This window comes from Rutidosis leptorrhynchoides, chromosome 6, assembly GCF_046630445.1.
Source record: "Rutidosis leptorrhynchoides isolate AG116_Rl617_1_P2 chromosome 6, CSIRO_AGI_Rlap_v1, whole genome shotgun sequence".
Taxonomy (NCBI): Eukaryota; Viridiplantae; Streptophyta; class Magnoliopsida; order Asterales; family Asteraceae; genus Rutidosis; species Rutidosis leptorrhynchoides.
In genome coordinates, this window is record NC_092338.1 from 120,292,306 (window position 1) to 120,317,502 (window position 25,197).

General features: G+C 39.6%; 1 pseudogene; it reads left to right on the forward strand.

The window, feature by feature from the left end:
• The first annotated feature begins 5,857 nt into the window (after positions 1 to 5,857).
• LOC139854028 (protein INVOLVED IN DE NOVO 2-like) overlaps positions 5,858 to 25,197 on the forward strand; it is a 52,075-nt pseudogene continuing 32,735 nt past the window's right edge.

Genomic DNA, 25,197 nt, shown 5'->3' on the forward strand with positions numbered 1-25,197 from the left:
TTCCGGCGAATTTCGTGGTTTTGGATATGGAAGTGGATGAAAGGATTCCACTTATTTTGGGTCGGCCCTTCTTAAATACTGCTAGGTGTATGATTGATGTGTATGGCCAAAAGTTGACCCTTAGGATAGACGATTTGAGCGCAACATTCTCAATCGACCATGCTTTGAAATACCCTGGCTACACTGATGATACATGTTATTTTCTTAACACTGTGAATGTCCAGTCTGAGTTTTTGCAGGAATTCCCAGAGTTACAGGGTTCAGGAGAATGCTCATTGGTTGAGATTAATGAGGATGTGCAGGTTGAGGAGGTGGATATTTTAACCATCTTGATGGAAAACGGCTATGAGCCGACTGAAGAGGAGTTCAAAGAACTCGAACGTGATTCAGATTACCGGAGCAAGTCTTCAATTGAAGAACCTCCCGAGCTTGAATTGAAGCCACTTCCAGATCATTTGGAATACGCTTACTTGCATGAGGAATCTAAGCTTCCGGTAATTATTTCTTCTTCTCTTTCAGCAGGTCAGAAAACTGAGCTTGTAACCATGCTAAAGGCCCATAAACCGGCCATTGCATGGAAGATTCACGACATTAAGGGTATTAGTCCCTCCTATTGCACCCACAAAATCCTAATGGAGGATAACTCCAAACCTGTGGTGCAACGTCAAAGGAGGTTGAACCCGCATATGCAAGATGTCGTGAAGAAAGAGATCATAAAGCTCCTTGATGCAGGTCTGATTTACCCGATTTCTGATAGTCCGTGGATTAGCCCGGTACACTGTGTACCTAAGAAAGGTGGAATGACTGTTACCACCAATGATAAAAATGAGTTAATTTCCTCCCGGACTGTCACGGGGTGGCGTGTTTGTATCGACTACCGTAAGTTGAACGACGCCACACGTAAAGACCACTTCCCGCTACCTTTCATGGATCAAATGCTAGAGAGGTTGGCGGGAAACAGTTTCTATTGCTTTCTCGATGGTTTCTCGGGCTATTTTCAAATTCCTATCTCGCCCAAGGACTAAGAGAAGACTACTTTCACGTGCCCGTATGGCACGTTCTCTTATCGACGCATGCCCTTTGGCCTTTGCAATGCTCCGGCCACTTTTCAAAGGTGCATGATGGCCATATTCCATGACCTGATAGAAGATTGCATGGAGGTGTTCATGGATGACTTCTTGGTCTTCGGTGACATTTTCGATTCATGCCTTCTTAATTTAGAACGGATGTTGGTCAGGTGCGAAAAATCTAATCTTGTGCTCAACTGGGAGAAGTGCCATTTCATGGTTCAAGGGGGCATCGTTCTCGGGCACAAGATTTCTAAAAACGGTATAGAGGTGGATCCCGCAAAGGTTACCGCTATTAAGAACCTTCCACCCCCTACCGATGTTAAGGGTGTTAGGAGTTTTCTCGGGCACGCCGGTTTTTACCGGCGATTCATTAAAGTTTTTTCTAAGATTGCCAACCCGATGAATAAACTCCTTGAAAAGGACACCCCGTGGAACTTCTCCGACGAGTGCCAAAAGGCATTCGAGCTTTTGAAGGAGAAACTCATCAATGCGCCAATCATAATTGCTCCGAATTGGTCCCTTCCGTTCGAGCTTATGTGCGATGCATCTGATTTCGCTGTTGGCTCAGTTTTGGGTCAAAGGGTCGAGAAGCATTTCCGACCCATCTACTATGCAAGCAAGACCTTGCAAGGAGCGTAATTAAATTATACTACCACTGAAAAAGAGCTCCTTGCGGTGGTCTTCTCGTTCGATAAGTTCCGGTCCTACTTAGTCTTATCTAAGACTATTGTTTTTACGGACCATTCTGCTCTAAAGTACCTTTTTGCTAAACCGGATGCAAAACCCCGACTTCTTAGATGGATCTTGCTTTTGCAAGAATTTGATATTGAGATCCGGGATAAAAAGGGTGCTGAAAACTTGGCGGCCGATCACCTTTCACGTCTTGAGAACCCCTCCCGTGAGGTTCTCGATGAGACTACCATTCATGATGATTTTCCCGGAGAATATATCATGAAGGTGGATAAGGTTGATGAGCCGTGGTACGTGGGCATTGCTAATTATCTAGTTGGGAGATTCTTGGAGAAAGGGTGGTCACATCAAAAGAGGAAGAAATTCTTCAGTGACCTTAAGTACTATTTCTGGGAGGATCCCTATCTTTTCCATTGTTGTCCCGATGGGGTTATCCGCCGGTGTGTTTCCGGTGATGAGTGTATGCGTATTTTAACCGAGTGCCATAGTGGGCCTACCGGTGGGCATTTTGGACCCCAAATTACGGGGCGTAAAGTCTATGATGCCGGCTTTTATTGGCCGACAATCTTCAAAGATGCCCACCTGGTTTGTAAGTCATGTGATTCGTGCCAAAGGGCCGGTAAAGTCACCAAACGGGATGAGATGCCTCAACAAAGCATCCAAGTTTGCGAAGTATTTGACGTTTGGGGAATTGACTTTATGGGGCCATTTCCGAAATCTCAGAATTATAGTTACATACTCGTTGCCATTGACTACGTGTCTAAATGGGCCGAAGCGCAAGCTTTACCCACAAATGATGCACGAGTTGTGATTTCGTTCCTTAAGCGTTTATTCTCTCGATTTGGAACTCCTAAAGCTTTAATTAGTGATAGGGGTACTCATTTTTGTAACGCCCAAATGGAGAAGGTATTGAAGCGATATGGAGTTCTCCATAAAGTTTCTACTTTATACCATCCCCAAACGAGCGGACAAGTTGAGAATACAAATCGAGCTCTTAAATGTATTCTTGAGAAAACTGTGGGTTCGAATCCGAAGGAGTGGGCAATTAAGCTCGATGAAGCTTTGTGGGCATTTAGAACCGCCTTCAAAACGCCAATTGGTACCACTCCTTATCGGTTGGTTTATGGGAAAGCGTGTCATCTCCCGTTGGAGATTGAGCACAAGGCTATGTGGGCACTTAAAAAGTGCAATTTAGATTTGAAGGAAGCCGGACGCCTAAGGGCGGGGCAATTGAATGAGCTTGGTGAATTACGCCTTGATGCGTACGAGAATTCATTGATTTATAAAGAAAAGACCAAGCAATGGCATGATAGGAAGTTAAAGGGTCCAAAGGAGTTTAACGAAGGCGACCGAGTGCTTTTGTTTAACTCTAGATTAAAGCTTTTACCGGGAAAACTCAAGTCCCGGTAGACGGGACCATTTGAGGTTGTTAAGGTGTACCCATACGGTACGATCGAGTTAAAAAATGCTAATGGTATCACCTTTAAGGTTAACGGACATCGTGTGAAGAAGTATTTTGATGGTCCGTTAGAAATTAATGATGAGGTTCACGTTGAACCCGATCCCGACGTCACTTGAAGTTGGGGACGAGTCGCGTGAACGACTCGTTAAATAAGGTTCATGTTGTTGTAGAGTTTGTATATTTTTGTGCTTGTCTGATAATATGTGCAATATGATCATGCTTGAATTTTTATTGGGGTTAGTTTGGTGGTTTTATGGTGCGAAAATTGGGTTTAGAGGCTTAAAAATGCGAATTTTAGATGTTTCAGTAGGTGGAGCGTCGCTCCAGTTAAGGGCGCGCCGCGCCAATGTTGGGTACCTGATGTACCAGATTTAGGAAAAGGCTCGACATCGTTTTGTAGTTATTCGGAGCACCGCGCAAGCTTTCGGCGCGCCGCGCGATAAACCTGCGCGCCGCGCGAGATATTGGAGCGCCGCACCATTTATCTGTCGGCCAGCGGTTTTTGGGTTTTTAATTAAAGTCAACTCGAATTTTCACAACCACATAACTTTAAATCGGGTACCAGCTGTCTTTTATGCCTTTTTACTTCAATTATTTTCTTTCATCTACATCTTTTACTCTTACAAATCCTTTGATCTTCAAAACCCTAAATCTTAAAAGTTTGATCTATTGTTTCAATTAACCTCAATCTTTCAAGAATGGCACCCAAAAAGGTCCGAATTTGTTTCCTTCCTTACTAATTTCATCTTATTATATGTAAATTGCTTGTTTAATTCTTAATTATCATGATGAATTAGTGTGGGGTTGCTTTAATTTGGGTTATGTGATTCAATTAGTTATGGGTTTTGTTAGATAATGTTTATATGCTTTGATTTCAAGATGAATTTTGTGTTTTTGGAAGTTTAACATGAACCTAGGGTTTGTAGGGTTTAAAGTTCGAATTTTGTAAGTGAAAAGGGGATATTTGCTTGAAAGTGTGGTGGTTTTTGAATTGTTCATGTGTTTTTGAGCTAGTGTGGGGTAGTGTCCATATGGGCGGGTCAAATTGTTTTGATTGACTTGTGCTAAATTGTTCCAATTATGATTATGCCATTCTAGTGATGATTAAACATATGATTTTTAATTGTGATGAAGCTTTTTGTTAATGGTTGTTGAAATTGATAAAAGTTGCTAACATGATGAAGTTTATTGGATTTTTGGAATTTAAAAGAGTGATAAGTAATCATGTTATGTTTTGGTTATGTTGATTGATGAATAAGGTTATGAGTTATTTGTTTTAATGGATAATGTGATTTGGTTGAGAGTGTAGTTTTTGAAAAGTTTTCACAAGAGTTATTTGTTTCATTGGTGGTTGTTTTTGAAAGTGAATTAACATGAAGCAAGGATTGATTGTAAAGGTGTTTGGTGCTTAATATGATGACTAACACTAACTTTTGAGTTTTGTGTTTGTTTTCTTACTTGTTTCATGAATGTAGAGAACAAGAGGTAACCAACCACAGCAACCACCGAACAATCCGGAATTGTGGTTGACTCAAGTTGCTAATATGGAGGATCTAGAACAAAGGTTTACCATAAATCTTGCTCGTCCAATTGAGCAAACTTACTACTTGGATTGGTCGCATCTTCGAAATGAGAATATTCATGCTTATCGACAATTGCGTGGTTACTTATGGGTTACTTATAGTGGTAATGAGTTGAGACCGTATGAGCGATTGTTTGAGATTAACGAAGACGTTTATGAGCAGTTGACTGTTGAGTTCTTTTCGACCGTAAGTTGTCGCCCCCGAGTTGCTCCTCGTGAGTCGGACTTTTTGACATTCAGGCTTGGCGGGGCGGACCGTCGAATGAGTAAGGTTGAGTTGGCTCGGGCATTGGGTTTGTACCCCGAGTTAAATGATGATATCGATTTACAGTACCATTTGTTGGGATGCCGGGTTTTTGGTGAAGGTGCTTTTAGTGAAAGTGAGTATTGGCCAACGGTTATTAATCCGGGGGTTAGAGCTTTTAGCTCTAGTAGGAGCATTCAGTCAAATCTTCGACGTCCGGAGGACCAAATTCTTTTTAAAATGATTGCTACTATGTTCATGGCCCGGAGAAATGCAAACAAAATTAAACGAAAGGATCTTTGGATCCTTCAGCAGATTAAGGCTAGAGAGGCGATAGATGTCCCTTGTATGTTGGGGGCCTGGTTTCAGGAAATTGGTGAGGATAATCGTCCCGAGCGCCGGTTGTTAGGGGGGCATTTAGTGACACGTTTGGCTGAGGCATTTTCGGTGCCAACTGATAGGTGTACTGTTTCGGGGGCCGAAGCAATGGTATCGAATATTTTGTTTTTCGCTAAAGCCGATTTTATTAGGCGAGGTCCGAACGGTTGGGTTTTGGTAGGTGAGGAAGAACAACAACAGGGTCAACAACAACAACAGGGTCAAGGTCAGCAAGGTCAAGGTCAAGTCAAGGTAGAGGACGTGGTACTGGGTCCACGTATGACGCAGGGAGTTCTAGTGGTAATGTTCGGGGAGTATGGACTCCCGATGAGGAAACTTTTAATGGGTTGGTGAATAGTGTTGATGGGTTGCATCTTGAGTTCCAAGATAGTCGTTCATTTTATAATGCTCAGATTGAGCATAATCAGCGTATGTATGACGAGCAGCGCCGTCATAATCAGGAGTTGATGACGTGGCACCAGGGTAACTATGGGTCGCTTAACACGAGTTTGGGTCAGGTTCGGACAGAGGTTGGTAATTTGGGCGAACGTGTTAGCAGGATAGAGTATGATGTTCAAGGGATTCGGGCCCACAATCAGTGGGAAATTCATCAGAGGCAGCTCCAACGGCAGATGCGTCGTGTGCCGGATGCGTACATTCCTACGCAAACCACCATTCCGGACTACACCGCCGTGACGCCTCCGAGACCGGATCCATCTTATGACCCGTATCAAGCGTGCCAAGATACTTATGGCGTGACTTGGGACCCGTTGAGATATTTTTGGCCGGGAAGCAATTGATGTGTTGCACGTATTATTGTTGTATTTGTTTTAGACTATTTCCGTTTCGATTTGGTTGTACTTGATATTTTTATTTTTCGTATGATGTACTTTGAGACCTTATTAGGGGCAAGGCGTTTCGGTACCGGGTGGTACCACCTTGTTCCCTTTATGTATTTGGTGTGTTTTGCTTTTTCTTAGGTGTGTTGGTGAAACGGTTTTTCAAGTCTGGCATTAAGTTCAGCAAAACTACTTGAGTGATGATATTGGTGTGAGAATTGGGAATGGACGATGTTCTTACGCTGACAGTCAGTTCAGCGCCATCTGTCACTGTCATTCCACGATTTGTGGTTAAGCTCGATAAGTTTTTATTTTTCTTACCCTTTTGATTTTAATCCATTTTTGATCTCAAGTAATGGGGACATTACTTGATCTCAAGTGTGGGGTGGGGGATGTAAAATCTCTCGGGTTGGTTATTAATAGAATCATCATTATTTTGGTTTTGATATCTAAAAGACTTGGCGTTTCACGGGGTTTTGGTCGTAAAAAAAAAAAAAAATTGAAAAATTTAGGGGAAAATAAAAAAAAAAATGAAAAAATTAGTTAGTGAAAAAGAAAAAAAAAATAGAAAAATAGTTAAAAATTCGACCAAAACCCTTGTTTAAGAGTTGGCTTGGTATTTATTTCATGATGTTTAAAGAAGCCAAAGTTGTTCCACATGTTCATTACCATTGAACATGAAATCCTACTAGTTCAAAGAACTAAATAGTAGGTCACCTGTACCAAAACGGGTGTAAACCGTGAGAGAGCGGCGATTGCATAGCGTGATTGTGACCGAATCACGTGCCAGATCAAAAACTTTTGGTTACTTGGTATAGCATACTTCCGAAACTATATCATTTTATTATTGCATCATTTAATGATGTGATACTGTGGGAAGAGGAGCCTTGAGTTTCACCAGTGTTGTCCTTTTTAGGAGCAATAGCTACGTGCTTGTGTTTGCTTAGACAACACAACCCATAGCCAAAAGCTATGGCACCCGAAGGTTTTCGGGATTTACCGGAAGTAAAGTCTTCCGAAAGTGCTTCAAACCCGGTGTCAATTGAAATAGATTGGCACTTCCGAGTGACTCAGATCCACTCATTAAGGAAGTATAGTCTTCCGACCGTTCTACTTGGTTCGTATACCTCTTAAGCGTGCCATTTCATTACCCATCATTTCACGATGAGGTACTGTTAGAGGAGAAAGTCGTGAACTTTCAAAACACGTTCATTATTTTGAATGTGAAATCCTACATGAACATTCAGTTCATACGTAGGTCACTTGTACAAAAACGGGTGTCAACCGTATGAACGGTGATTGGATCGTGTGGTCGAAGCCGGGCCATACGCTAGATCGAAAACTTTATAGGGCGGTCTTCATTGTTTCTCCTAACAAGGACAATGTATGCGCTCGACCACCTTTTATGACCATACAGGATGAATCCACTCCATCCTAAAGGGAGTCAAGTCTCCCGAATGACACACTTGCTGATTTATTTCAGAAGTTGTAGTCCAGACCAGTTGTAGGGTGACGAAAAGTCTTGAAAAGTCATTGCTAAAATCGACTGGAAATCTACCAGGCCTCAACATCAAACAGGGAAACTGGTAGTCAAAGCTTATCTCGATGAGGGAGATTTGCTAGCCAAATGGGAAGCGCACCATGATACACAAAATGTCAGTGATTGATCAGATTCCCAGTGGATAACCTCCGGAAAGGTAATATATCAGCTTTTAAGTCTGACGACCCTCAATCTTTATGGTTGACTTAACGGATTAGACGGTTACCTCATAACCATCGATGATATCCGGACGTAATGTGTATCCTCCTAAGTACATTATTTTCTACCGACATCTCGCGATGTTAGGTACTGTGGGAGGCTTGGCTTGACCAATTGCGGGGTAGGCCGTACGTTCTCTTGGCACACGTGTTCGATTGTTTTATCTTTCGTGCTCGGTTCCCACTTGATTCCCGATGCTATTGAAGACTTATATTATGACTCGAGATTCTCTACTTCATCATTATGGTACGTAATCGAGATTATTTTTGGTTTCTTTATCCGTTACATATTATTTGCGGTTTGGGAAGTTTCAAGGGGGAATGCAAGTGGGAACCATGGTTGTTATTTACTCCAAATCGTGCCCACGCAAGTTGCTTGTTTGGTTTCTTGTTCGTTTGGTTCTACATATATTTTTGAAGACATTATTTTATTGTAGAAGATTATTATCGAGTTTCATTGCTTGAGGACAAGCAAAACTCTAGTGTGGGGTTGTTTGATATCGCATATTTCGTATGCGTTTTCCTTAGCGATATCGGGTACATTTTGGTCCTTTTGGATACGATTTGGAGTTATTTTGGTTAAAGTTGTGAAAGTTTGATTTCCAAGTCCAAGGAGGTTAAATTTGAGGTTATTTGATGGTTTTGGATGTTTTTCGATGTTAACGAGTGAAAAGGTTTGATTCGATTCGAGTTTTGGTGTTAATATTGAGTTTTTCAGCTAGTTTCAGCATTTTCAGCATGGAGCGCCGCTCCAAATGGTGGCGCGCCACTCCAATTAACTAGAAAAACAAGTCGAGCATATTCAAAAACCAAGGCTCAGATCACAGTGAAACGGCGCGCTGCGCGGGGTATCTGGCCCGCCGCGCGACTTTCAGCCCGGGTTCAGGATTTTCTCATATTTAAGCCCGAAAAATACCCTAATATTTCATTATCACTTTTTGACGAACTTAGGTGATTTTTGGAGATCTTCAAGGTCATTCTAAGGTACCAATCATTCCGGAAACAAGTCTTGATTCGTGTATCTTTCAGGATTCAATCTTTGATTAGTTTTATCTCTTTGTTATCAACAATGAATTTCTCTATTTCTTTGATTGTTATTTTGGTTTTAGCCATGATTGTAGGCTAAACTCTTAATGTTTGTCTAGATTGAATATTTGCAAGTGTTTGGATGTTACTTTGATGTTTTATTAATTGATGCATAATAATTATGAGTTTTGATTAAGAACCATTCTTGTGGGTGTTAATTATTGTTACTAGGTTGATTAGTGAATCTTGTTTGAACAAAGGGAACCCTGTTTCAATTTAGTGATCTAATTTCCAATTGATTTGTCTTAACCGATTGGGTGCTTACTGGACCAAGGGGGTAAACCGAGTAACGTAATTGAACAAAATAGGGGTGAATTGTGTGGAGCGAACGCGTAACCAATTGAATCTTAATCTTATAATTAGCTAGTTACTAAGTCACAAACGAAAGATGGTTTTTGGTGAAAGGGAACCCTAAGCCAATAAATCCTAGTTTGACGTGTTTGCTAAAAGAGAACTCTGGGTAAACCGACTCTGTAATTGCGTGCATTGATTAATAGAACTAGTGCTTAATAACAAATCATCCAACACTGCGAATAGGAGATCTAGGCGAACATTCTTCTATCCATTGAATTCCAATATCTTTATTTTCCCGTTGAGTCTGTATTTCTTTTATCTAAACTTAAAAATCCAAAAATATTATCTTTTACTTTTAAAGCTATCTTGATTTGGCTAATCGTTAAATAGCCGCAAAACAAACTATCTCGTAATTTCAATTTTCATAGTTTAACTTAGTTTACTTTTATTAGTTTCAAACTTAATTCTCACGTTAATACTGTCCTTGGAACGATACTTGGAATTACCATTTTTATACTATTACACGATCGGGTACACTGCCCGTAAGTGTGTAGTAATCTTTAACCAGGCATGTGACCCGGGTTCGATCCCCGGCAGCGGCGCCAAAAACTTGATGTGTGAAATCTAGTATATAAATTATCTCTGGAAATATGCCTGGTTAAAGATTACTACACACTTACGGGCAGTGTACCCGATCGTGTAATAGTATAAAAATGGTAATTCCAAGTATCGTTCCAAGGACAGTATTAACGTGAGAATTAAGTTTGAAACTAATAAAAGTAAACTAAGTTAAACTATGAAAATTGAAATTACGAGATAGTTTTTTTTGCGGCTATTTAACGATTAGCCAAATCAAGATAGCTTTAAAAGTAAAAGATAATATTTTTGGATTTTTAAGTTTAGATAAAAGAAATACAGACTCAACGGGAAAATAAAGATATTGGAATTCAATGGATAGAAGAATGTTCGCCTAGATCTCCTATTCGCAGTGTTGGATGATTTGTTATTAAGCACTAGTTCTATTAATCAATGCACGCAATTACAGAGTCGGTTTACCCAGAGTTCTCTTTTAGCAAACACGTCAAACTAGGATTTATTGGCTTAGGGTTCCCTTTCACAAAAAACCATCTTTCGTTTGTGACTTAGTAACTAGCTAATTATAAGATTAAGATTCAATTGGTTACGCGTTCGCTCCACACAATTCACCCCTATTTTGTTCAATTACGTTACTCGGTTTACCCCCTTGGTCCAGTAAGCACCCAATCGGTTAAGACAAATCAATTGGAAATTAGATCACTAAATTGAAACAGGGTTCCCTTTGTTCAAACAAGATTCACTACATCAAAGTAACATCCAAACACTTGCAAATATTCAATCTAGACAAACATTAAGAGTTTAGCCTACAATCATGGCTAAAACCAAAATAACAATCAAAGAAATAGAGAAATTCATTGTTGATAACAAAGAGATAAAACTAATCAAAGATTGAATCCTGAAAGATACACGAATCAAGACTTGTTTCCGGAATGATTGGTACCTTAGAATGACCTTGAAGATCTCCAAAAATCACCTAAGTTCGTCAAAAAGTTGCTGGAATTCGTCAAGATACGATAATGAAACATTAGGGTATTTTTCGGGCTTAAATATGAGAAAATCCTGAACCCGGGCTGAAAGTCGCGCGGCGCGCCAGATACCCCGCGCGGCGCGCCGTTTCACTGTGATCTGAGCCTTGGTTTTTGAATATGCTCGACTTGTTTTTCCAGTTAATTGGAGCGGCGCGCCACCATTTGGAGCGGCGCTCCATGCTGAAAATGCTGAAACTAGCTGAAAAACTCAATATTAACACCAAAACTCGAATCGAATCAAACCTTTTCACTCGTTAACATCGAAAAACATCTAAAACCATCAAATAACCTCAAATTTAACCTCCTTGGACTTGGAAATCAAACTTTCACAACTTTAACCAAAATAACTCCAAATCGTATCCAAAAGGACCAAAATGTACCCGATATCGCTAAGGAAAACGCATACGAAATATGCGATATCATCCATGCAAACCCTTCAAACTTTTGAAAACACCTCGGAGTGATAACCAACAATTCGGTTATGATAACTTTGAATGCTGATGAAGCAGCAAAAACTGTAAACGACCTTAACAGCCAAAAGTTTGATGATAAAGAATAGTGTGTTGGCAAAGCTCAGAAAAAGAGAAGGTTTGGAACTGAAAAACGGATTGAGCAAAGTGATATTGCTCAATAACATCATATATATCTATCGCAATATCATTAAAAATGCTCTAGAATCAAGGATGATGAAGGTGTTCTACAAATAATAAACCAAGATGCGCAAGTTTATATCGGAAGAATGATTTACAAAGAATTTTGATGATTTATGACATTGGTTGATCCCGATACGAGTTAGGGTCAAGATAGCACTCTAAAATGATAAAACAAAGCTTCCAAGGTGTTAGGCTTCGTCCGAATGAAGTAATATTGAAAAGAAAACGAAACAGTCAAAATCAGTACTTGAGGACGCCGTCCAGGGATTGAAGACGCCGTCCTGGATTTTGATCTGGGACGCCGTCTAGGGGGTTCGAGACGCCGTCTTGACCTTTAATTCGGGACGCCGTCCTGCATTTTGGGACGACGTCCCGTAGTAGGTGTGGCCGACTTTTTGGCTTTTTACCTAATTTCTCCACTTTAAAACTTCAGTTTTTGACGGACTGTTTAATCAGAATACGAACCAGGGAGTTTAGAGGCGATTTTCAAGAGCAAATTGGAGAACTCCAACCTCTTTGAAGAGGCTCAACATCAAGGCATCATCCATCAAAACCTTTTTCATCCAAGAACTCTTGTTCTTGTAGGTTATTTACTTGTTCTCAGCAATGATTTCAGTTAATAATTTGATTGTATTGTTGTCTGTTACCATGATTGTTGGCTAGTTTCTATAATGTTTGTCTAGATTAATAACCAAGGTATTGGATGTAATCTTATTGATTGAATGTATTATGCGTGATAGATTGAAGCTTGAATTAATAACCATGCTTATCGTTGTTAAAATCATTTGTATCTAGTTAATTGATATGTTGTTGATAAAGAGAACTCTTGTTGATGTATCATATTGATTTACAATCAACTTGTCTTAGATTGATTGTTTGCTAAACCGGACCAAGGGGGTAAACTAGATTAAAACGGTTAAACAAAATAGGAATGAATTGTGTAGAGCGAACGCAAAGACAATTGTTATTCAAGTCTTTGATTTTGTTGATCAACTAGTCACAAACTAAAAGGTCTAAGTTATAGGGAACCCTCGCTTAGTAATTCTAGTTTGAGTACTTGTTAAAGAGAACTCTTGGCGAGTCGATTTAGGTGATTAGCATGCTTATAGTTATTTGATTACAAATACAAGAACCATAGTGAAAAGGGAACCCTTGATCTTGTTATTGTATTTGCGTGTTTATCCGAGAGAACTCTTAGTGAACCTATTAGATAACTACACACATAATTATTCAATCAGGACTTAATATCTAAAAATACATCCAATACCGAGGGTAAAATATCTAGATAAACATTTCATCTCTTTGATTTAATTCAAAACTATCTTACTTGCTTTATTTGTATTTATGATCATTTCATAAACTTAAAAGACAAAAATATTGTTTTTACATTTAACCTTCTTTGATTTGGCTAAATCGTTAAATAGCCATCAAAACATAAAACTTGTACTTTTAACTTTCATTCACTTAGTTAATCATAATATAATTTCTAATTCTAGTTTGACTGATATAACTGTCCTTGGAACGATACACGGAACTAAACCAGTTACTATACTACTACACGATCGGGTACACTGCCCGTTAGTGTGTAGCAATCTCTAAAACCGGTATTTTCCATACGATAATTCATATACCACTTTTCGCACATCAAGTTTTTGGCGCCGCTGCCGGGGACAGTTTTGTGTCAAAATAGAATTATTAACTGATTTGTGATTAAGTAGTTTCTTAATTATTTTAAATTTTTAATAATCTTTGATTTTTAAACTTATAGAATCGGTATGTTTAATAATTTTTGTTAGTTGTGTGATTGACAGTTTATAGGTCGCATATGCCACATACCCGAAGTTCAGAATCTCCATTACTTACACCGTTTACAGAACCTGATAGAAAGCTTGGTAGGATTTCAAAAGAAGTACTTGAAATTTTTGAATCTTCATCAAAGCAAGAAACCTTTGATTCAGAATCAAGTACGACCAAGCCTCGATATTCAGACTTTGGTAAACCCGTTCAACCCCCAAATTTTGAAATGGAAGGAGAAAGACCGTTGGTACCACGACAATCAATGGCAGCAAAGATGAAAGCAACCCGGACCGGACAAGGTAGTGCTATTACTCCACCTACTGGTGAGGTAACTTTTGAAATAAAAGGACCTATTCTTCAAATGATTAATAACAGGTGTCAATTTGGTGGTGGTCCGAATGAAGATGCAAACGAACATATTCGTCTCTTTCAAGAGATATGTCTTCTATTTAAACTTAAACCAGAAACTGACCAGGCCATATTATTAAGACTTTTCCCTTGGACACTCCAAGGGGAAGCACGAAGTTGGTTAGATTCATTCGCCGAGGCTACGATAGAAACGTGGGATGGTATGTTGGAAAAATTTCTTAAGAAATATTTTCCAGCATCCAAGTCCGCTAGACTCCAACACGAAATTACCCAATTCTGTCAAAAGCCGATGGAAACCCTGTACGAAGCATGGAATCGATTTTCCAAAATGCTAAGAGGTTGTCCAAACCATGGTTTGGATACCTTTCAAAAGGTCCAAATCTTTTACAAAGGTTGTGATGTAGCAACCCGAATTTCAATTGACCAAGCGGCCGGTGGTTCTCTTATGGACAAAACCGAGCAGGAGGCTTATGAGATAATCGAGAAACTAGCCGATTATTCTCATGAGTGGCATCAAGAACGCCCAATTACTCGAAATGCTCAAGTCCAAAGCGCCGGTGCTTATGATGACTTAAGCTCCCTAGGTGTAAAAATAGATGGTGTTGTCCGAAACATGGTCAAAATCACCAAGGAAATTCATAGTATGAAAGTAGGTTGTGAATACTGTGGAGGGTCTCCACTTAGGAAAAGATTGTGATGCCGGGTTAACCATGGCTCAAAAAGAAGAAGTGGCTTTCAAAAGCCAAAGAAATAATAACCAGTTTCAGGGAAGAGCCCAATTTAACCGGAACTTTAACAACCCCTACAACCCTCAAGGTCAAACTTCCAATTTTCAATAAGGGTCAGGTAGTGGGTTCCAACAACAAACTCCGGGTTTTTACCACAAACCCTAACAGGAAGAGAAAAAGTCAAATTTAGAGAGTATGTTGGAAAAGTTAATTACATCACAAACTCAGCTTGTCACAAATATAAACCAAACCAACAAGAAAAACGAACATCAATTTAGAAACCAACAAGCATCAATTCAAAATTTAGAAAAACAAATGAGTGGTTTAGCCAATTTACTGAGCGAGAGGAAACCAGGTAGTTTACCGGGCGATACCAGTAAAAACCCACGAAATGAGCACGCAAATGTTATCACCACACGGAGTGGTCTAGCATACGATGCTCCAATAATGCCCGAAAATTCTGATTTCAGGGTTCCATTGAACCAAAATGATGAACCGGTTAAGGAGCCGGAAAAAGTGGTTGAAAAGGAAGAACGGAAAAAACCCGTAGTAAAACCATATCAACCACCGCTCCCATACCCAAGAAAACAACAACAAGAGAGGCTAGAGGCCGAAAGGTCGAAATTCCTAGATATGTTTAAACAAATTAACATAAACATGCCTTTCATTGATGTAATCTCGGGTATGCCCAAGTATGCTAAGTTTTTAAAAGACTTACTTACTAATCGGAAGAAAATGGAGGAACTTTCATCCGTCACCATGAATGCTAATTGTTCAGCAATTTTGATGAACAAAATACCGAAAAAGTTAGCTGATCCTGGAAGTTTTACCATACCATGTCTCCTGGGAGATTTGGAATGCATTAAAGCATTAGCGGATTTAGGGGCTAGCATAAATTTAATGCCTTATTCATTATATGTTAAGCTAAACCCCGGGGAACTGAAACCAACTCGAATGGCAATCCAACTAGCAGACCGCTCTATTAAATTCCCTCGTGGAATTTTAGAGAATATGTTAGTAAAAGTAGGTACCCTAGTATTTCCGGCTGACTTTGTAATTCTAGACATGGAGGAGGACACACGTGTGCCTCTTATATTAGGTCGACCTTTCCTCAATACCGCTAGAGCTATGATAGATGTTCATGGGCAGAAATTAACCCTTAGTATTAAGGATATGAAGGTTACCTTTTCCGTTGACCATGCCTTGCAATACCCCGAGTCTACTGATGATCAATGTTATTATTTGCAAACCGTAGACACGTATTCGAAGTTATTGCAGGAATTTCCAGAATTGCAAGGTACAGGAGAATGCATTTTTGCGGAAGGTGATGATGAAACAATGGTGGAAGAAGTGGAGATGTTGACCACTTTGATGGCTAACGGGTATGAGCCAAATGATGAAGAGTACAGAAAGTTGGATTTAGGGAATGAATACCGATGTAAAACATCGATTGAAGAACCTCCCGTTTTGGAACTAAAGCCACTTCCAAATCACTTGGAATATGCTTACCTACAAGAAGGTTCTACTCTCCCGGTGATCATTTCATCCGAACTCTCTGTAAGTGAGAAATCTAAGCTTGTTTCCATGTTAAAAGCCCATAAAATGGCTCTAGCATGGAAAATTCATGACATCAAGGGTATAAGTCCCTCTTATTGTACACATAAGATATTAATGGAAGATAACTATAAGCCGTGTGTACAAAGACAAAGGCGACTCAACCCCAATATGCAAGAAGTTGTTAAGAAGGAGATTGTAAAACTCCTAGATGCGGGTCTTATTTATCCAATTTCGGATAGTCCTTGGGTGAGTCCGGTCCAATGCGTGCCCAAAAAGGGTGGCATGACCGTTGTCACAAATGAAAACGACCAATTAATTTCTACCAGGACTATCACGGGTTGGAGGGTATGCATTGACTACAGGAAATTAAATGATGCTACCCGAAAAGACCATTTTCCCCTTCCTTATATTGATCAAATGTTGGAAAGATTAGCGGGAAAGAATTTTTATTGTTTTCTTGACGGTTTCTCGGGATATTTCCAAATCCCTATAGCACCCGAGGACCAAGAGAAAACGACCTTTACATGTCCTTATGGTACTTTCTCCTATCGGCGTATGTCTTTTGGCTTATGCAATGCTCCTGCTACCTTCCAAAGGTGCATGGTAGCTATTTTTCATGACATGATTGAAGACTTTATGGAAGTATTCATGGATGACTTCTCAGTCTTCGGTGATTCTTTTAACTCATGTCTTAAAAATCTTGAGCGTATGTTGATTAGGTGTGAAGAATCAAATCTTGTACTAAACTGGGAAAAATGCCATTTTATGGTAAAAGAGGGAATTGTATTGGGTCATAAAATTTCTTGTGCAGGTCTTGAGGTGGATCGGGCTAAAGTGGAAGTAATAGCCAAATTACCACCACCAACGAATGTGAAAGGTGTTAGAAGTTTTCTGGGGCACGCCGGTTTTTACCGGCGGTTCATTAAAGATTTTTCCAAAATTGCAACCCCCATGAACAAACTTCTTGAGAAGGACGCTCCATTTGTCTTTACGGACGAGTGTCTTACCGCCTTTAATCTTCTTAAAGCAAAGCTCACGCAGTCACCGATTCTCATATCGCCGAATTGGTCAATACCATTCGAACTTATGTGTGACGCCAGTGACTTTGCTATTGGTGCCGTCTTGGGGCAAAGAATAGAAAAACATTTCAAGCCCATTTACTATGCTAGTAAGACACTGCAAGGAGCCCAACTTAATTACACTACCACCGAGAAGGAACTCCTTGCAATCGTCTTTTCGTTTGACAAATTCCGATCCTATTTAGTGCTAGCAAAGACGGTTGTCTACACCAACGACTCGGCTTTAAAGTACTTGCTTTCTAAGCAAGATGCTAAACCCCGTTTAATACGTTGGGTCTTGCTTTTACAAGAATTCGACATCGATATAAAAGATAAAAAGGGTGCCGAAAACCTAGCTGCCGATCACCTTTCTTGACTTGAGAACCCGAATCTTGGGGTTCTACATGAGACCGTTATCCAAGATAATTTTCCTGATGAAAATCTCATGAGAGTTGAGAAAATTGATGATCCATGGTTTGTAGACATTGCCAACTATCTTGCGGGTGGATTCCTTGAAACGGGTATGTCACACCAGAAAAGAAAGAAATTCTTTAGTGACTTAAAATACTATTTTTGGGAACACCCATATCTCTTTAAACAGTGTCCCGATGGGATAATCCGTCGGTGTGTTTCAGGAAAGGAATGCACCGAAATTCTACTTGACTGTCACCTTGGTCCAACAGGTGGGCACTTTGGTCCCCAAATCACGGGGAAGAAAGTTTACGAGGCCGGTTTCTATTGGCCTACCATATTCAAAGATGCCTACGCTGTCTGTAAAGCTTGTGACGCGTGCCAACGGGCCGGTCAAATAACTAAACGGGATGAAATGCCTCAACAAAGCATCCAAGTATGCGAGGTGTTCGATGTTTGGGGAATTGACTTTATGGGCCCCTTTCCAAAATCTCATTCTTACCTCTACATACTTGTCGCCATAGATTATGTTTCTAAATGGGCGGAGGCAAAACCTCTACCAACAAATGATGGCCGAGTAGTGGTAAACTTTTTGATGGAACTTTTCTCTAGGTTCGGCACACCAAAAGCTCTTATAAGTGACCGGGGCACCCACTTTTGCAATAAGCAATTGGAAAAGGTGTTGAAAAGATATGGAGTAATTCATAAAATTTCGACATCTTATCATCCCCAAACGAGTGGGCAAGTAGAAAACACCAACCGGTCATTAAAACGCATACTTGAAAAGACCGTTGGTGACAATCCCAAAGAGTGGTCAACCAAGTTAAACGATGCATTGTGGGCTTTTCGCACGGCCTACAAAACACCGATTAGAACAACTCCTTTCCGTATGGTATACGGAAAAGCATGCCATCTCCCGTTGGAGATTGAACATAAAGCACATTGGGCGCTAAGGGCATGCAATTTGGATTACCAAGAAGCGGGTCGGTTACGTTTGACCCAACTAAATGAATTAGACGAGTTGAGGCTTGAAGCCTATGACAACTCTCTAATTTACAAGAAAAAAACCAAACAATGGCACGACAAAAGATTGAAACGTCCAAAGGAATTCATGGAAGGCGATCGTGTCCTTGTTTATAATTCCCGTTTCAAGTTATCACCCGGAAAGCTTAAGTCCCGATGGACGGGACCGTTTGTTGTTAGAAAGGTGTACCCTTATGGTACAGTCGAAATGGAGAACGGGAAGGGTGATATTTTTAAAGTGAATGGCCACCGGGTCAAACACTATGTTGATGGTCCCCTAGAAATTGAGGATGAGGTTAGCCTCAACTTCAAGAAAAACGCCTAAATCTAAATGGGGACGAGTTTGGTGAACGACTCGTAAAAAAAAAACTGGTTCACAATTGTAATTAGGTTTGTATTGTGTGCACGATAAATTTTAGTTTGGTACAAAATGATTAACGTATGACCTCTAAACACGCGCGACTCAGAAAATCTGATCAGTGAGTTTTAGTGAAACAGGACGCCGTCCCAAAACCCTAGACGCCGTCCCACTTAAAGAATCGAGACGCCGTCCCAAAACGCTAGACGCCGTCCCACATTACAAACCGGGACGCCGTCCCAAAACGCTAGACGCCGTCCCAACTCTTAAACCGAGACGCCGTCCTGTTGGCCGAGACGCCGTCCTGAACCCCTGATTCAGAAAATAATACGCGTTTTATACACCTACCCACTCATTTCTTATCCACAAAACACACTCTTCTCTATTTTTCTCTGCCCTAACACGAACCACTCTCCAAAAACCCTAATCTCTACCTCAAATTCGCGATTTCTTCTTCAAATTCAAGCTTCAAATCATGAACTTTTTGGTATGGATACTCCATTTTTACACTTTTCTTTATTAATTACTTGAATTGTATGTCTATATCTATAAATTGGTGAAGGATAAGTGTGGGGTGTTTGATTTGCATGATTATTGTTAAGATTAACATACCTTAGTAGTTTAATTGCCCTTAATGTGTTTATTTTGCAAAGATTACATGTTTTTAAGGGTTTGTTCATGATTCTAGGGTTTGTAGAAATTAAATCCGAATTTGGGATGCTTAATTTATGATGTTGAGTTTATGTATGATGTTTATGATTCTTGTGAAGTATATGATTGTGTTGGTGATGTTGATGTCAACTTGGCCGGGTCATTTTTGAATGTTAGTGAATTTCTAAGCATATTGTTGAATTGTAATGAATTTATGAAATGTGTATGCTTGTTTTTCATTTGTAAGGGCCTGTTGAATCAAATTAATGGAATGGAATGCCATAATGTATGATGTTAAGATGGTCATTTGAGCTAAAAATTGTGAAAATTGTATTATGATTTGTGATGAATATGATTAGAATGCAAAGTTAAATGTTATGACCTATGACACAACATACTTGAATCTTTGAGTCCTAAGTTTGTGCTACATTGTGAAGTTATGATTTTCATTTTTTTTGAAGGTGTATTAACGAATTCATGTTGACTTTGGTTGACTTTGGTTTAAAATTATGAACATGCACTTTCGTTTAAATGAATCATAATGCTTTTGAACTAGGAATTGAATGATGAAGTTCTCCTGCTACTCGGTTATGTTTTTAGCTAACATTAACACAACGGTTTCTATGTTCTTTTGGTTTGGTGTATAATGTTTTGCAGGGACAATCAAGCAGAGGAGGACCGGCAAAAAGAGGAAGGACAGCAGGTTTGGCTCCTCCACGACAACCACCACCACCACAACAACAACATCATTCATCATCGTCTTCCGGAGAAGAAGAGGAGGAGGATCTAAACGATCCTCGAGTTTGGTTAACACAGGTTCAGAACGATGAAGACTATACGGAAACATTTGAGAGAATAAACCGTAGGCCGATTAATGCAACTTGGTATTTTATCTGGGGGCCATTGGAAGAGGCGGGCATGCGCCGACATGTTTCTAATTTACTCGCCATTCCTTACGGTAGAGTAGTCACCCACGTTTGGGAACAGGTTTTTAGCATCAATGAACCAATCTATCCGGTGCTGCTTAAAGAATTTTACTCTACCATGCGGTTTAACAATGTCAGCGATTATTTATCGAATGAGTTTCTACGGTTTCGTCTCGGGGGCCAAGATAGGGGTATAAGCAGTTTACAGCTTTGTAGAGTTCTGGGAATTTTTGAGGAATTCACCGATAATCAGTTAGGTGAATACTTACGGGCTTCTGATTACGTTGGCCGGCATGTTTTTGATGACACCTCTTATTGGCGCAGAATTTGTAAGCCAAATATTGCGCCTGCACATTTTAGATCAAGCAAGCACAGGTACAATGAAATCGCAGCCCGGGATGATAAGCTGCTTCATCGACTCATCGCATGCACGTTTAATGCGAGGATTGAGGGTCATGAGAAGGTGAAAACATTAGATTTGTGGATTATGGATCAAATCAAGCGGGGTTCCTATACCGACATTCCTGGGCTAATCGGTAATTATTTCTTTGCCATTGCGACTGAGACACGGCTACGGAAGCCACTTCTGGGAGGCCACTACATCACCCGAATTGCCCGACATTTTAACATTGATTTCAGTAGATTACAGGAGTACACGAGCGTAATGAAACCATTAAAAAAGGTTTTTTATATTAATGCTGAAATCATTATGAAAGATAGAAATGGGCATTTGGTGCCTTTTGTGGCAGTTGGTGCAGGTGACGCAAGTGGCAGTGGTGTTCAGCAAGAGCAGCGGCAGGAAGAGGAGGCTGAAATGGAGGCACAGACTAATGTTGGTGAACAGGTTCCGTGGCATCCGTCCCAATCAAGTTGGGACAGTTTGGTTGGTAGTGTTAATAACATGAGGTTGAGCCCGAACGAACAAAGGATGCACAACGATCGAATGTGGGGTAGTCAGCAGCGAATGGAGCAACGACAGATTGCTCAAGTGCACGATCAGGGATGGATGAGTTATGGTATTGATTGGAATAACCATAACTCAGAGTTGTTTTATTCCAACCCCGAGCAGTACTATGGGACGACACGTCTGACACCCCAATATTACACGGATCCTCAAAACCCACCTCCGCCTCACCCGATTTATGATAATACCGCTGCATTGCAGGATGCTCGGAACAGATTTGAGCAGCAATATCCACAGGGACGCCCGTACAGAGATGGTTCGGGTAATTATTTTTGGCCGTTTGATAACTAGGCCTGCGTGCCTTTGATCATTTGGTACTTTGTTTTGCGACAATTTAATTTGTGTGGTGTGATTTTAGACAATATTTCGGTTTGTAATAATGTACTAATGGTGTGGTTTGATAAACGGTTGTGGTTGTAAAAACACCGTTATTTTTATTGTGATTTGTGTGGTTTGTTAATTTGTGCAGCATGATTGAACTTCAAAGACTGGCATTAAGTTCAGCGACATTTGATATTATGATGTGTGTATGATGATAATCGCGGACTGGACGATGTTCTTATGCTGGCAGTAAGTTCAGCAGCATCCGTCTACATGTTCCACGATTTACAGGTTAAAAATTGAAAATTTCTACAATCACCCTATCACTTTGCCCTCTAAATTTAATCCTTTTTCTGATTTCATGCAATGAGGGCCTTGCATGATCTCAAGTGTGGGGTGGGGAATAGAAATTTATCGGGAACTCGTTTTACTAAAATTAAGGCGTTCAAGGCAACATAACTTATTTAAAAAAAAAAAAATTTAAAATTTTCAAGTAGCCTTAAAAACGATTAAAAGCCCAAAAACCACGTTATACACATTATGGTCTTAAAATCTAGAAAATAAATGATTGGTTTACATTTTAAATTATTAATAGTCTTTGAAGTTGCACTATCATTCAATTATTTGAATGAAAATCCTACTAGTTTAGTAAGCTAACTTGTAGGTCACTTGTACCAAAACGAGTGTAAACCGTGAGAGAGCGGTGATTGTATAGCGTGGTCGGAAACCGGATCTCGCGCCAGATCGAAAACCTTAAGGACGATCCTCATTGTTTCTCCTAACAAGGACAATGTTGCGTCCGACCACCTATTATGACCAATAGGATGTATCCATTCCATGTTTAAGGAAGTAAAGTCTTCCGAATGACACACTTACTGATTCAATTCAGAAGATGTAGTCCAGACCAGTTGTAGGGTGATAAAAACTCTTGAAAAGTCATTACTAACATCGACTGGAAATCTACCAGGCCTCAACGTCAAACAGGGAAACTGGTAGTCAAGGTTTGTCTCAATGAGGGGGATTAACTAGTAAAATGGGGGGGCACCATGTATACACAAAATGTTAGTGATTTATCAGATCCCCGGAAGGATAACCTCCAGAAAGGTAAGATATCAGCTTTTAAGACTGATGAACCTCAATCTTAATGATTGATTTAACGGATTAGATGATTACCTCATAATTGTCAATGATATCCGGACGTAATGTGTATCCTCCTAAGCACATTATTTTCTACCGACATCTCATGATGTTAGGTACCGTGGGAGGGATTGGCTTGACCAATAGCGGGAAACCCGCACTCATTTTTCAAAATTCAGAAAATCCGACAAAATTGGAAAACGTGTCTAGTATTAAAAACTAGCATGATATTTTCAAAACCATAAAACGTTTTCATCAAGGTCCTGATTTTCCTAGGATCAAATTTTTCGGATACTTGGCTCTAATCTACCAAAAATGTGTGTGTGTGTTTCCATTGTGAATATAGCGTGCGAGTGATTTCAATAAAAGTGTACTATACTTAAAGCGTGTGTTTCCATAGTGTATATAGCGTGAGTGTGTTACTTAAAGCGTGTGTTTTATATAGTGTGACTTGTGTTTCATATCAACGTGTGTGTTTTGTGTGTTACGAGTGATTCATGTAATGTTTGTAATCTATATTGTGTGATTATGTTTGATATTGTTCTACTTTGTAACGAAAGAATTGCTTGAGGACAAGCAAGGTTTAAGTGTGGGGTGTTTTGATATTGCTCAATAACATCATATATATCTATCGCAATATCATTAAAAACGCTCTAGAATCAAGGATGATGAAGGTGTTCTACAAATAATAAACCAAGATGCGCAAGTTTATATCGGAAGAATGATTTACAAAGAATTTTGATGATTTATGACATTGGTTGATCCCGATACGAGTTAGGGTCAAGATAGCACTCTAAAATGATAAAACAAAGCTTCCAAGGTGTTAGGCTTCGTCCGAATGAAGTAATATTGAAAAGAAAACGAAACAGTCAAAATCAGTACTTGAGGACGCCGTCCAGGGATTGAAGACGCCGTCCTGGCTTTTGATCTGGGACACCGTCTAGGGGGTTCGAGACGCCGTCTTGACCTTTAATTCGGGATGCCGTCCTGCATTTTGGGACGACGTCCCGTAGTAGGTGTGGCCGACTTTTTGGCTTTTTACCTAATTTCTCCACTTTAAAACTTCAGTTTTTGACGGACTGTTTAATCAGAATACGAACCAGGGAGTTTAGAGGCGATTTTCAGGAGCAAATTGGAGAACTCCAACCTCTTTGAAGAGGCTCAACATCAAGGCATCATCCATCAAAACCTTTTTCATCCAAGAACTCTTGTTCTTGTAGGTTATTTACTTGTTCTCAGCAATGATTTCAGTTAATAATTTGATTGTATTGTTGTCTGTTACCATGATTGTTGGCTAGTTTCTATAATGTTTGTCTAGATTAATAACCAAGGTATTGGATGTAATCTTATTGATTGAATGTATTATGCGTGATAGATTGAAGCTTGAATTAAGAACCATGCTTATTGTTGTTAAAATCATTTGTATCTAGTTAATTGATATGTTGTTGATAAAGAGAACTCTTGTTGATGTATCATATTGATTTACAATCAACTTGTCTTAGATTGATTGTTTGCTAAACCGGACCAAGGGGGTAAACTAGATTAAAACGGTTAAACAAAATAGGAATGAATTGTGTAGAGCGAACGCAAAGACAATTGTTATTCAAGTCTTTGATTTTGTTGATCAACTAGTCACAAACTAAAAGGTCTAAGTTATAGGGAACCCTCGCTTAGTAATTCTAGTTTGAGTACTTGCTAAAGTGAACTCTTGGCGAGTCGATTTAGGTGATTAGCATGCTTATAGTTATTTGATTACAAATACAAGAACCATAGTGAAAAGGGAACCCTTGATCTTGTTATTGTATTTGCGTGTTTATCCGAGAGAACTCTTAGTGAACCTATTAGATAACTACACACATAATTATTCAATCAGGACTTAATATCTAAAAATACATCCAATACCGAGGGTAAAATATCTAGATAAACATTTCATCTCTTTGATTTAATTCAAAACTATCTTACTTGCTTTATTTGTATTTATCATCATTTCATAAACTTAAAAGACAAAAATATTGTTTTTACATTTAACCTTCTTTGATTTGGCTAAATCGTTAAATAGCCATCAAAACATAAAACTTGTACTTTTAACTTTCATTCACTTATAATTCTAGTTTGACTGATATAACTGTCCTTGGAACGATACACGGAACTAAACCAGTTACTATACTACTACACGATCGGGTACACTGCCCGTTAGTGTGTAGCAATCTCTAAAA